At 51.6% G+C, this 11,960-nt stretch overlaps 2 long non-coding RNA genes across 2 annotated transcripts; both read right to left on the bottom strand.

Moving 5' to 3' along the window:
• Positions 1 to 1,208: 1,208 nt before the first annotated feature.
• Positions 1,209 to 5,719, bottom strand: LOC129196797 (uncharacterized). The gene is made up of 3 exons (XR_008574227.1): positions 5,540 to 5,719; positions 3,810 to 3,967; positions 1,209 to 1,392 (listed from the first exon to the last, which is right to left on the bottom strand). It is a non-coding gene; the product is annotated as an uncharacterized LOC129196797 (long non-coding RNA).
• Positions 5,720 to 7,195: 1,476 nt separating this feature from the next.
• Positions 7,196 to 11,706, bottom strand: LOC129196799 (uncharacterized). Its single transcript, XR_008574228.1, has 3 exons — positions 11,590 to 11,706; positions 8,021 to 8,087; positions 7,196 to 7,344 (listed from the first exon to the last, which is right to left on the bottom strand). It is a non-coding gene; the product is annotated as an uncharacterized LOC129196799 (long non-coding RNA).
• Between the last annotated feature and the right edge of the window lie 254 nt (positions 11,707 to 11,960).

Below are 11,960 nucleotides of genomic sequence, written 5' to 3'. Positions count from 1 at the left end.
AAGAACAACGCTGGCACTGAACGTCACGCTCAGGTTCTGTCCTCCCTTCAACTTCCCTGGTTTTGCTTCAGGGCTGTTCCCAAGTGAAAAACACCGCTTTCCACCAAAGTGCTCCGCTTGTAAATCTCTGCCTGCAGCACTGGAGCATTTCCAAAATGCATATTTTTAATTGTCAGATTGGAATGTTTTGACATTTGCAAGTATTCCCCCCTCTTCAGCCAAGACGGTTTGTCAAGTTAAATCCAGCGTCACAAAAAGTTTCGGTCCCTTTTTCGAGGAAGGTACATTGTGTGGAAAGGGAATAGTCACAGCACAGAGCCAAACGCTTCATCTCTGCCCTGATTTAAACCAGCATGAGGATCTGGCCCCTTAGCACTCTCGTGATACCTATAAATTGCCAGGGATGTAAGAGGGCTGGGAGGTGGGGTAGATCCCCGGGGAGCACTCGTAAGGAATTGTTTTCATGCATGAATAATGCAATACCATATTTTTTTTTTTGCTTTGCTCCTCAAACTTGCTTTGAAGTTCCGAGGAGCTGGCAAGAATCCACCAGACCGTAATATTTCCTATTTAGATTAGATTGAGAAATTTGCCTGTGCAACACGGCCGCTGGTAAGCGGTTTCCTCCTCTGGATTAGTTACCAGAGGAGTCACGGCCAGCGCAGCGAGGACTGACCCGTGGGGGAACCCACCTCCGCCGTGTCGGCCGCGCGCAGTGGGATGACCAAGAATTCCCTCTCCGTCACAAGCAGCTCTGCTGGCATTCCTGAAATGCCGCTCTGTGGTCTGCTGCAGCTGCCCCATGCATTATACCCTGCGACGGATTTGCAGGTACGATACGTTGACTTTTTGGGGCGAATGGGCCAGATTGCCATAGTTCTTCAGCAGACACGTGGGGCAAAAAGGGGAAACTACTGAATTTCCTTGCAGAATCATGGGTAGAAACAGCAAGTACCCCTCCCCTTTAGCCAGCACAAACGCTCCCTGGAATATTTCCGTTATAGCTTTAAGAGGATTAGCTTTCACCACCACACAAGTTTCCCCATAGACACCCTCCTCAGCTTTTCTTGTTTCACTGCCTTCTGCCACACACAAATCATCCCCCGGAGCCCCGGTACAATTCTTATCATTAAATAATCACTAACAAGCCCAGAAGATCCAGACACAATAAACTTTTAATTTCTTTTTAATGGGTTCTAATACACAGTGGCACATCTGCACCATGCTTATCCCAGTTCGGGAAGCGTTATCCACACGCACAGCTTTCCTGCTTCTTGGTTCGCCCTCCTCTGCCATCACTTCTGTCTCCTCACGGTCCACAACCTGCTTGGCCACAGCAGAAAGAGGTTTCCGCATCCCTGCGACACTCCCGCACTGGCGGCTTGGGCTTTTCTAATGAAAAGATAAAGAATAAAGAAATTCAGTGAGCTCCAGCGGGGGAACGGGGCTGACAGCAGCTTGGACTAACAAACACCGAGCTCTTTGCGGGAGCTCCGTCCCCCTTATGAAATACTGCACAGGGTCCCCAAAAACCAGCGTTTACCCCAAAGTGCACTCCAGCCACGGCAAGGGCAAAGTCCGTTGCCAACAACTCTCTCGCCTGCCCCGAGCACGGGCCGCGGCAGCACAGAAACCCTCCCTGCAGGGCTCAGCGGGGCCTGAAGCAGCAATGCAGGGCAATAAATCGTGTTATTCATCCCTAGGGGCACATCCCGATTCGGCACGGCAAATATCAATCAAGCGGTGGGCGAGGAACTCTGTTACTGTGACGCAAAGCAGCAAGAAAGTAAAAGAAAATCTGTTTGCAGAGCCAGTCCCATTCCACCGAGCCACAGCAAGGGGTACAGGAGAACGAAGAGTTGCTCAAGGGCAACTACCCCTCGTCACCTCAGAGTAACTGCAAAGGGGTCTAACTAACCCGAGCAGCGTCCGTCTGTAGCCCGTGAGGACTGGCTGGGCACCAGCACCTTGCCGCCGGCAGCCAGCTAGGAAGCATTTGTGCCAGAGCTAGTTACAGCACTAATAATCGTGGGGAGCAATTAGCCTGAAGGAGCAGTCAGGCGGTTCAGTGAAGCCCAGACCCGAGGTGCACACACACACACGTCGGGACGCTGGAGGAAATGGGGAGGAATTAGCATTTCTGTTAAGGTTTGTAGAGGGCTCCCTCCCTTTTCCAAGAGGAAAGCGGGGAAGGCTAACCAGGCCTTGCATGAAAGCGTTAAGTGCCTGTACATCCCCCGTGACGCCGTTCAGCAGAGTTTTCCCGCTTTGCACCTCAGCCTGATGCCAGCAGCCAGCGCCTGAGCCCAGGGAGCACACAGCACATGGAACATCTGCGCTCGCAGGAAGCAAAATACCCACCCAACCCTTGCACGTATTAGGAGGGGCTGTTTTATAGTGCCCAGAGAGGCTTAATCCAGAGATTTCATCCTTCAGAGCACCTACCTTATTTATATCTGAACAATAAAGTTATTTCCCCCTTACTAGATCTGTACATGAGACCCAGGTTGTAAACAGGGCAGCAACCACGAGTGCTATCACTGCTGGCAAACAATAATCTTCAGCCAAAGTAAAAGCAAAACCAACACAGCAGGAAAAACATTTGATTATCCTCCCTTCTTGCTGCATCCAAATTAAATTCTTGCTAGAACAACTCAAGAAAAGCTACAGCCACACTCAGGGAAAAAAACCCCAACCGGCTTGTAAAGAAAACAACCCAAACCAGAGCACTACTTACAGAGCAACAGCCTGAACACCACCGTGACACACCATGGGACACCTCTCTGCAAACACCAGGGCTGGCAGCACCAGGGACCAGCCCAGACACCCCCTTCCCACCCAGTGAGAGGAACCAAGGAGCACCCAGCACCCACCAGCCCCTGGGTGCATTTTAAACCCGACCTGCCCTGAGCAGCCCCACCTGAGCCCCCACTCCACCCTCCCCGCCCACAGCCCAGGAGCTCAATTTAAGCTCAGCCTTGGGGCCCTTGCTCTCATCTGCAGGGTGCTGTGGGTGACCCTGACCAGAAGCAGCAGTCCCTCTGCATGGTACATTTGTTGGGGAGACCCTGGAGGCACCCCATCCTGCTGCACCCACATGCTGGGCATGGGGTGCTGCTGCAGAAGCATCATCTGCAGCACGAGGGTCACCTCTGGGTCTCCATCCATCTCTCCTGGGGAGGTCCCTGGTGCTCAGCACCTACAGGCAGGACAGGAGCTGGGCTCCAGGGATGGTGCCTGGCCAGTGATCCTCCTTGGGACGATGAGCAGCATAAGGCCACTCGGTGATTAAGCAAGATGTGTCACTTGGGCCATGAGTCCTGGGAGGGGTAAGTCCATACTATCATCATCCAGCCTGTATGAAACCTCTGCTGCTTCCCCACTTCACTCTGCCAGTGCAAGAGGAGAAGTACATGCCTAGGTATTGTGCCTTGAGTCCCCCAGGACACAACAACAAGGACCTTGGGTGTTCTGGGGCTCTGGTCGTTGGACCTCACTGCTCTATGAGGTAGGCTTTTAAAATGATTTGTTAAGAAATCAATCAATCCTGCGCAGAGGTTTTTTAAAGAAGGTGTCAGGACAGAAGCCTCTCTAGAGATAAAAGTGCTCCCAGTTCTGCTCTCCAGATGCTGTGGTGTTCCTTACAGCCAGGTGAGATGTGGGGGGCTGTTCCCTTTCCTTGGAAAGGTTTGGTGGCAGCAGGGAACGCCGCTGGATGTCAGCGTGCCCTCAGCCCCAGGACAGGCTCTGCCGGGGAGGATTTAAGGCAGGTTGCTTTGCTCTGGGAAGCAGATGGCAAAACTCAGCACCTCCCTTCCGTGCAGCTTCTAGGGGGTCTTGGAGCTCGATCAGCCCCGTTGCGCAGTCGTGGGGAGGACTGCAAATGCAGACTGGGATCCTTCAGAGCCTGGTCTTGGCGGGTGCTGCAGAGAGCTGCTGTGTTTCATGAGCAGAGCTTCCCAGGCACCTGGAAGGCAAAAAAGAAGGTATTTGTGGGGAGAAAGAGCAGCTCTCGGTGGGTTACAACACAAAGAACAAAAGGGAGCGTGAATTTAGAGCATGTGGTGAAACAAGGTAGGCGTCAGAAGTGGCCAGCATTAATATAAAGGATCTGTGACTGCCAGGAGTGTTGCAACATCTAGACACTGAATTTCGAATGCTGCTGTCTTGCAAAAATAAAAATTGGCTGCTCTTCAGCTGCCTGGCTTTGCAGCCAGCCTAATGCTAGGGGTCACAATCCTGCGGGATGCTGAGTGCTTTCTCAAGGGCGCTGTGAGCTTTGAGGCCAAGACTGTTGCAGGACCTGGGTTTGGCCATCCCATAGCACCTGGAGAGGCCACGGACTTGCCTCAGAACAAACCAGTGATCTTTTAGCATAGCGCTGTCACTGCGAGCTCCTCACCAAGCACCAGCGGTAGAATCGTTTAGGTTGGAAAAGACCTTTAAGATCGTCAGGTCCGACCAAGGTAGGGACGGAAGGGCCAGGCAGGATCTCCACTTAATAACTTGACTCCAGGAGCTGGCGCTTGAAAGGGAGAGCTGGACACATAGTGGCACTGCTACGCCCTGATCCTGACAGCGTTAACTGACTTTGCTATAGCTTTGATGAAAGCTGCGCGGCTCCTCATGGTGCGGTTTTTACCACTTTGGGCTTTTTTTAGCATTGGGAGTGATAATATTCCTGTATTACCATAACAGAGGAGTCCTCACTCCGCAAGACTGGCAGGGCAGAGCCTCATTTTTGCCTTTTTATTAGGAATCCAGAGAAAACAAGCCAACACAAGAGTCACTCTGGCTGCTGCAGGGTTGGAACAAAATACAGCGGTGCTTCTTGCCGCCCCCCCCAGTTAAAAGCTCCGTGCGTGCAGGGACTGTGGTGACAGTGGGAGCTGGTAAGGGAGGGAGTTGTCTTTACACGCAGAGCGGTTTAGAAGCCCACTGTCTCCTGAAGGGATACACTTGTGCTGCTCCTTCCACCCACTGCTTAGTATTATCACATTTCACAGGAGTGTGAAGTAGCTGAACAAACAGAGCTAGGGAGCTTTGAAAAAAAAAAAAATAAAAAAAATCCTACAAGCACCACCTACACCTTGCTGCAAATGTCAACAGGAATCAAGAAGTTCATTTCCTATGCAAGCAAAGCCTTCAAAGCGAGTCCCCCCCCAAACCAAAGGGAAATGCTGCTGACTGCAGCAGGCTCTCGAAAGACCCAGCTGGGACAAACAAAGGGATGCAAATGCTGCCGAGGCATCCAGCCCTCTTTCCTTAGGTGGCTCCAATCTCTGCGTTTCTGACAGCCCTCCTTGCTGACTGTCTGCATCCTCGCTGGCTTTAAGCTGAGACAGCGTCGCGCGGATGCCAGTCCTCTTTTGGGACTCGGCCGGGGACTGGGGGCTCCGTCCTATGCAGTGCTTGGGCAGCAAACTCTAGGGTTGGCTTCTGCTGGGGGCGAGTGAGAGCTTGTTGTGGCTGCCAGGGCTTGCACTTAGCATCTGCGCTAGCCTAGGGACCCACAGCAGGAAAACCGGAGCCTTTTAACCTTCTTGATTTCTTCCCTTGCATCCCTTGTCTGTGATGATGCTGCAACGATTGCAAAGGCTGTCGCCGTGTAGTTGTCCTCCCGTTGCTTTTTGGAAGAAGAGTGAGTTTTGAGAAGCGTCACCCTCTACCACCCTGACGAGGGTCTCGCCGCGACTCTGCAGTCGGCCGGTGCCGCTCAGATAGAACCTAGGAGACGCGACGGCATTTCAGTTGTTTCGGCTTGGGCATTACCCCAGCGCTGGTAACGCGCTTTGCTAATCCAACCCTGCTTCCAGGAGCCGAGGGACGCTTCAGAGCCTGCAGCATCCCCTCGGGACGGGACTTGCGGCCCCTTCTGCTCCCCTCTGATGTGTCCTGTTCCCTTTGATGTGGCTGAGCGAGCCCTGATAGGAACTAGCAGCCTCTAGCAGTCGTGCTGGGAAAATTAAACTTCCCAGATCTCGAGAACACACAGCACAGAAAAATGTGTGAAAAATTGAAATGACAAGGTTATTCAGGTTGTTTTTTTTTAAAGGCAGCTTCAGCCTGGAGAGGTGGTACAGAGAGTAGCTGAGATTCCTCTTCTACTGAGGAGGGTTTATACAACATCTTCTTACACCCCAAAGCACTTTTCACCTTACAGACCAAATCCTAAGTTTTCACGGGTGTACCCCCACTAGTTGCTTTTTACCTCGGGTTTTTTTTTTTACTTCTGCCTCCAAGTTTTTGCAAAGACTTGGCCCTTGTAAAGCCATCGCCGTCCCCTTCGTGGGGGACGTGGTGGTTCATGGACCTTCCCTGCTCCTTCCACCGACACGCAGGTCCCAACCCAAGCCCTGGCAGAGCCGAAGCATCGCGGCTCCAGCAGCAACTTCATGGCTAAACCTCTGAACTTTGCCAGGGATAAAAAAACCTTAACGCTGCGGCTTTTCAGATCCTTAATGGCAAAAGCATGAAGTGAAAGAACATGCGACTCGTTTTACAGAAATCTTGTTCCACTAGATTGGGGGGGGGGGAAGTGAAAATTTGGAACGGGCTCGTGCTGCCTGCACCGTGTGGGAGGACCCGGACCTCAGCGTGGGGACGGGGAAGAGCTTAATCCTAGAGCTCTACGGCACAGTTTCAATGTAGTTGGTATCAGAACATCTGTCTCTGGAGCTCCGGAGAATTAATCGTTCAAAGTATTTTCTATGCAGACGACTTCTTTTGTCGAAGTGGAGATTTGTGGGAGAAATCCAATTGTAAAGAAGCTTTTCAGGATTTTATCAGAAAGAGCCTGGGAAGCAAAGGTATTTCATTTAATTAACTTTTAATTTTTTGTAGCTGTTATTTGGCAAAAGGGGTTGATTTTTTTTAAAGAAAATTGGAGGAGTGTTTCTGACAGAAGTGAAACAGAGGCAGAAAAAGTTTCCCAACTTGGCTCCACCTGTATTTTTGTCAAGATGATATAGCGGGATCCTAACACAAAAGCTGTCACGAAAGGGCCAGGTACCTTGTACCCTTTTCCCAATCTGTTCCCTTCACGGGGCCTCCCAACCATGCTGTGTTCATCCCTGGTTTTGTGGGGCGGGGGGAACTAGAGCTCAGGGAGAGGAAGGCTGAAGGAATGGAAAAGGGTCCAGGGAGCGGAACAGGGCAGGAAGGAGGGGAGAGGGGGCTTATAACGAACCCCGCGGTGATGCTCCGTGGGATGAAGTTATTAAATCATTTCCACACCAGATGTTGGTGCTGCGAAACCAATCTACCCTTCTGGGCGGCCAACGTGCTCTTTCTGTAGGCGAAGCACAGCTTCTCTGGTGGGAACGCGGTCTGTGGATCAGGAGCCTGTCTAAACATTAAAACCGGTTAGGTAAATACCAGCTGGTACTCCGTCCTGTTAGCAAATAAAAGCCTCTGTTTTAAATTAGCGTTGCAGGGAAGAACAATGTTTAAGTAGTCACATTGTCTTCTCCTGGAAAATAAATAACTTAAATACAAACGGCACAGGGAACTCCTGGGGAAAACGCTCTCGCTAAACCGCCGCAGTCACCAGGAGATCAGCATCGTCGCCGCACTGCGTGGCGGGGACAAGGGACAGGACAACAATTAGGATCGTGGCCGTGGTGAAGGAGGCACAGAAAAATGTTTTGCTCGGGTTCCCCAGCAGCAGAGGCAGGGATAGAAACGCAGTAAAAGCTGGCAGCTGCCCGCATCCCTGCCTGCTTGGGGCAGAGGCTTTGAGAGCCCCCAGCCCCTGCTGCGGGGTCAGCACCCACCGTCGCCGGGCTGGCAAACTCCGGACACTGAGCCCGAGCTGCCCTCGCCCTTTTCCCCACGGCTGTGGCAAATTCTGCTTTTCCTCTGTATTTGATAAGCACTAGAGGGCTGCAGAGATCTGCTCGCTGCAGCTGCAGCCCCTGGCGGGATGCAGGCTCTGGCCCTTAGCTGCCACTCGCTCCGGTCCTTAAAGGAAACCAGACAACAAGGGATGCGGAGAGGGGATGGGTTTGGGTTTCCTCACCTGGAAACAGGAGATGGGGGTCTTGAGACGCAGGCAGTCATGAAGCGGCACCGACAGTGGCTGATACCTGGGAGGGAAACAGGAGACGGGAGGTTCTGCTACTAAATCACTACAATAACACTAAAATAGTTCAGGTTTGTCCCCAGCCCAACCCCTCTGCTCAAAGCAGCATCATTCGGAGCAGGTTCCTCAGGGCCGTGTCCTGTTGGGTTTTGAGTATCGCCAAGGGCAGAGACACCACAACCTCTTGGGACAACCCATTCCAGTGTCTGACAGCTCCCATGTTTAAAAAAAAAAAGGGGGGGGGGGCAAAAAAAGCTTTTTCTTGTGTGTAAATGGAACCCCTGTGTTTCAAGTTGTGCCCATTGCCTCTCGTCCTTTCAGCAAACCCCCCCGAGAAGAGTCCGGCTCCGTGGGGCAGCGATGCGTTGGTTACAAGGCGACTATGCTACGGGTAACGCTCTGTATTTAATAAAAGAGAAAATGACACCTCGAAAAACTTCAGGTATCAAGTCAAAATAGGGAGACTGGTCTAGAAGGTGCCTCGTGAGACTGTGAGACCAGCCCTTTGATCCCTTTCTACCGTATTCAGGTTTGTAGGGCCCCTCCTCCAGGCTTAGGGTTTCTCCTGAGTTTTGTTTTTCTTCTCAGAAAACTTTATCTGGACCCTCATTACTGTTTCAGCGCTTAAAGTCGTCAGTAAAAGTGTAAAGCCAGGCGGAGCTGGTCTTTGAAGGTCTCCCAAGAACCTCTTCTCAGTAGGGAAGGAGCCTGTTTCATCCCGGCTAACCATCCTAAAAAAGCCAGGCGTGTCCTCCCGGATGGGCAGGAGAAGCGCCTGCTTTCCTTCTGCTATCAAAGAACACAAATGTGAATCATAACTTCCATTTTTCTGTTGTTTTGCCGCCACCCCCTACACCTGAACGCTTGAAAACCTGGCCTTGAAAGCTTCAGAAAAAAGCCCTACATGTGTATAAATATTTTTTTCTTATTTAAAAACGTAATTAGACAGACACAGCGGGACAGAATTTACAGTATAATTATGCAAACGTAAGTCACGGAGGCCAGCGTCTGCTCTTCAGTCAAGACGGGCAACATCTCAGCCTGCGGTAACCCTATCAGCGGAGGCTGATGAATAATACAAGTTTCCTATATTTGCTTTAGGGTGCAATTCACCCATCTGCAGAGGGTCAGCGCAAGAGCTGTGTTCTACTGAAGTCTTATTTAATACCTATAAATAAGGCGTAAGCGATGCATGGCCTTGCGCTGTTCCTTTACATGGGGTGAAGTACAGCTTTATGAAATCTCTGTCTCCGCACGTCCCTTCTCCTTGTAATCCTGTTCAATACCAAGTGGATAACAACCCATTGCATTTATTTCTCGCTTCTGTCGCCGTATTTTCAGACAGACAGCTCATATTTGGATGCTGGCGACCAACTCTGTACACTAAAAAACCTCCCCGTAAATCTACATACCTCATTCTGAGCTTAAATATAAAATATAATTATCAGTGCTTGATAAATGCATTTTACAGAGAAACATCCGAGTACCCCAATACCCATTTCCCTGCTTTCTTCCTGTACCAGAAAGCAAAAAAATGAATAAATTCAGAGACAGAAAACATATGGACGTTTTCTGGCTGTTGACTTTGGTGTCCAGTTTTGATTGTTTCTCCTCTTTCTCCTCAGTGCATTTATCCACCGAGGGGATGGCGAAGGGGAAAAGTATGAGGAGAAGAAGGGGAAAAAGCCCAGGTAATGGGGAAGAAATTCCAATTGTAAGCGAAGACAAAGGGGCAGTTTTCAAAGCCAGCCTTTGCAGGTGGCTTTTAGTTTTCAGCTCTTAGAATAAGAAATCTGAATACCTCTTATAGAGACAAATTTCTACTTCCATCAAAAAAACCCAACCCCTGGCCAAATATTGGTCAGAGCCGTCGTGGTGCAGTGCCTGGACGGAGGACGGATCAAGGGCTGTGCAGGTTGCGTTCCCCCGAAAGCGGCCGAATTTAAGCTGACCTCTCCTCTGGCCCCTTTCCTTTAACAGAGACTTTTGGCAAAAATAATTTTAAACATCTTTTCTTTCCTCCAGTTTGCCAGCAGATGGCACGTACGCACCAGGAGAGCGGGGAAGGACAGCGGTGGGTCAGCGGGGGACAGCCCGGCCCTGGATGGGGGTGAACCCCCCCAGCAGTGCCCTGGCCAGGGGGAGAGGTCGATGCTGGAATTAAATTTCTGCTCCAGGAGCACAAAGAGGCTTTGAGGTAAGTTCCTGTTCGTAACGAGCGGCCGTGCATCTCTCCAGAATAGATTCCCTTTGGTTAAAATGATAATAAAGGAGAGGTTTTACGGTCAGGTTGATAATTTGGCCGGCAGGCACCGAAGACGCCGCGTTTTCCCTCTACCCCCGTGCGACAGCGTTACCACCCCCTGCAGAGATGGGGGAGCTTGGAGCGGCCAAAACTGGGAGCAAATCTGAGCCAGCCCCCGAGCAATAACTCAGCCCTGAGCCTCTGCCGGTTTCTCGTTCAAATTCCTCTCGCCTGACGCTGCGCAGAGTTTCTCAGGGAGGGAAGTCGCCGTGAATGAGACCTGGGTGAAGGGGGGGCCAGGACAGGGTGAAGGCTCTGCCGCTGCCTTTTGCCCCCCCAGGTCCCTGCTCTGAGAGAGGTGAAGGGACACGGGGGGGTGACGCGTTCCTCTCACTACTTGCCGCTGAACGGCAAGAAAAGGTCAAGATAGCCAGCAATTAGCATCCTATCGCAGTCTCGCTTTTGCCTACTGGAGACGCTCCCTTTCATCATCTTTCTTTTGTGCCTGTCACATGCTAAATCCGATCTCTAGCATTTTTGAGATGTTTAATTACTTTTCTTAGCATCGTTTCTGTTGATTACATTTTTTTTCTTTGGGTAAGAGAGCAGGAGAGTGCCTCACACCGAGAGCAAATCACCGTGTGATTGGCAGCGCTTCCCAGAACGGCTTCTGATCACCCCCTCCTGGTGCTGAACATGCTAATGGGGTCCCAAAACAATGCAAAACAATTCAAAATATCTTTTTTTATTTCTCTCTTGCAGGCCACGTACTGATAGAGGGAGCTGTTCTGACGCTCATTCCTCCCGGTGTTTGTGGCTGGACCCCAAGGTCGTTTTGCTCTTCCTCCTGCGCAGAGGAAGACTCAGCCCTGGCCCGGCTGAGAAACGCCCCGGCGTTTCTCGAAGGGTCCCGTGAAACAGCTTCGGCATCCTTTCCCAGGAGGGTTTTCCTAAAGCGGTAACGCAACTCCCCTAATCGCAGACGAAGCCAAGAACATCTTTGCCTCAGCGCCTAGGGAGCGGACCTGGCGGTCAGCGCGGCGACGCACGGAGATATTTCAAGCTGCGCTCTGTCCTCCCGCTGCCTTCTCCTTCCTGGCGCGGCTCTGCCTGGCTGCGCCCTTCTGCGCGCGCTTCCCTGTTACTCGTTTTTGGCGGTGCGCGAGCGTTGGCTTATTCTGCGGGTTGTGCTGTTACCCCCTCATCCCTTTCTGCGCTAACGCACCCAGGTATTTCCCCCACTGAGTATTTCTGCACCCACCTCTCTTTAGCTTCTGGACTCCAGCCCGTTGTTCCAGTGAACGGGATCTTTTTGCATCATCAGTCCGTCCTCCAGCGCAACATCTGCCCCGGGACGGGCTCGCCTGTCCCCCTGCTTAGGAGACACAAACAGAAATCAGTCTCGTTGCTTGGGGACCCTTTTTCCATGTCACCCGGGGGGGAGAGGGGCTGCTGGGTGATGGGACCTGCCCGGGGAAAGGACGGGACCACGGGAGGGACGTGCCCGTTCCCCGCTACCACCGAGCGCTGAAAGCTCCTCTTAAGCAAATTGTGTTTAAGTCGTTTCTCCCCCCCCTCCCCGCAACCTGCAAGCTTGATTTTTATGTACTGTGGTAAATGTTATGCCTTGAA

The sequence above is a fragment of the Grus americana genome, chromosome 26, assembly GCF_028858705.1.
Source record: "Grus americana isolate bGruAme1 chromosome 26, bGruAme1.mat, whole genome shotgun sequence".
NCBI classification, from domain to species: Eukaryota; Metazoa; Chordata; class Aves; order Gruiformes; family Gruidae; genus Grus; species Grus americana.
This window is presented reverse-complemented; position numbering and strand designations above follow the sequence as displayed.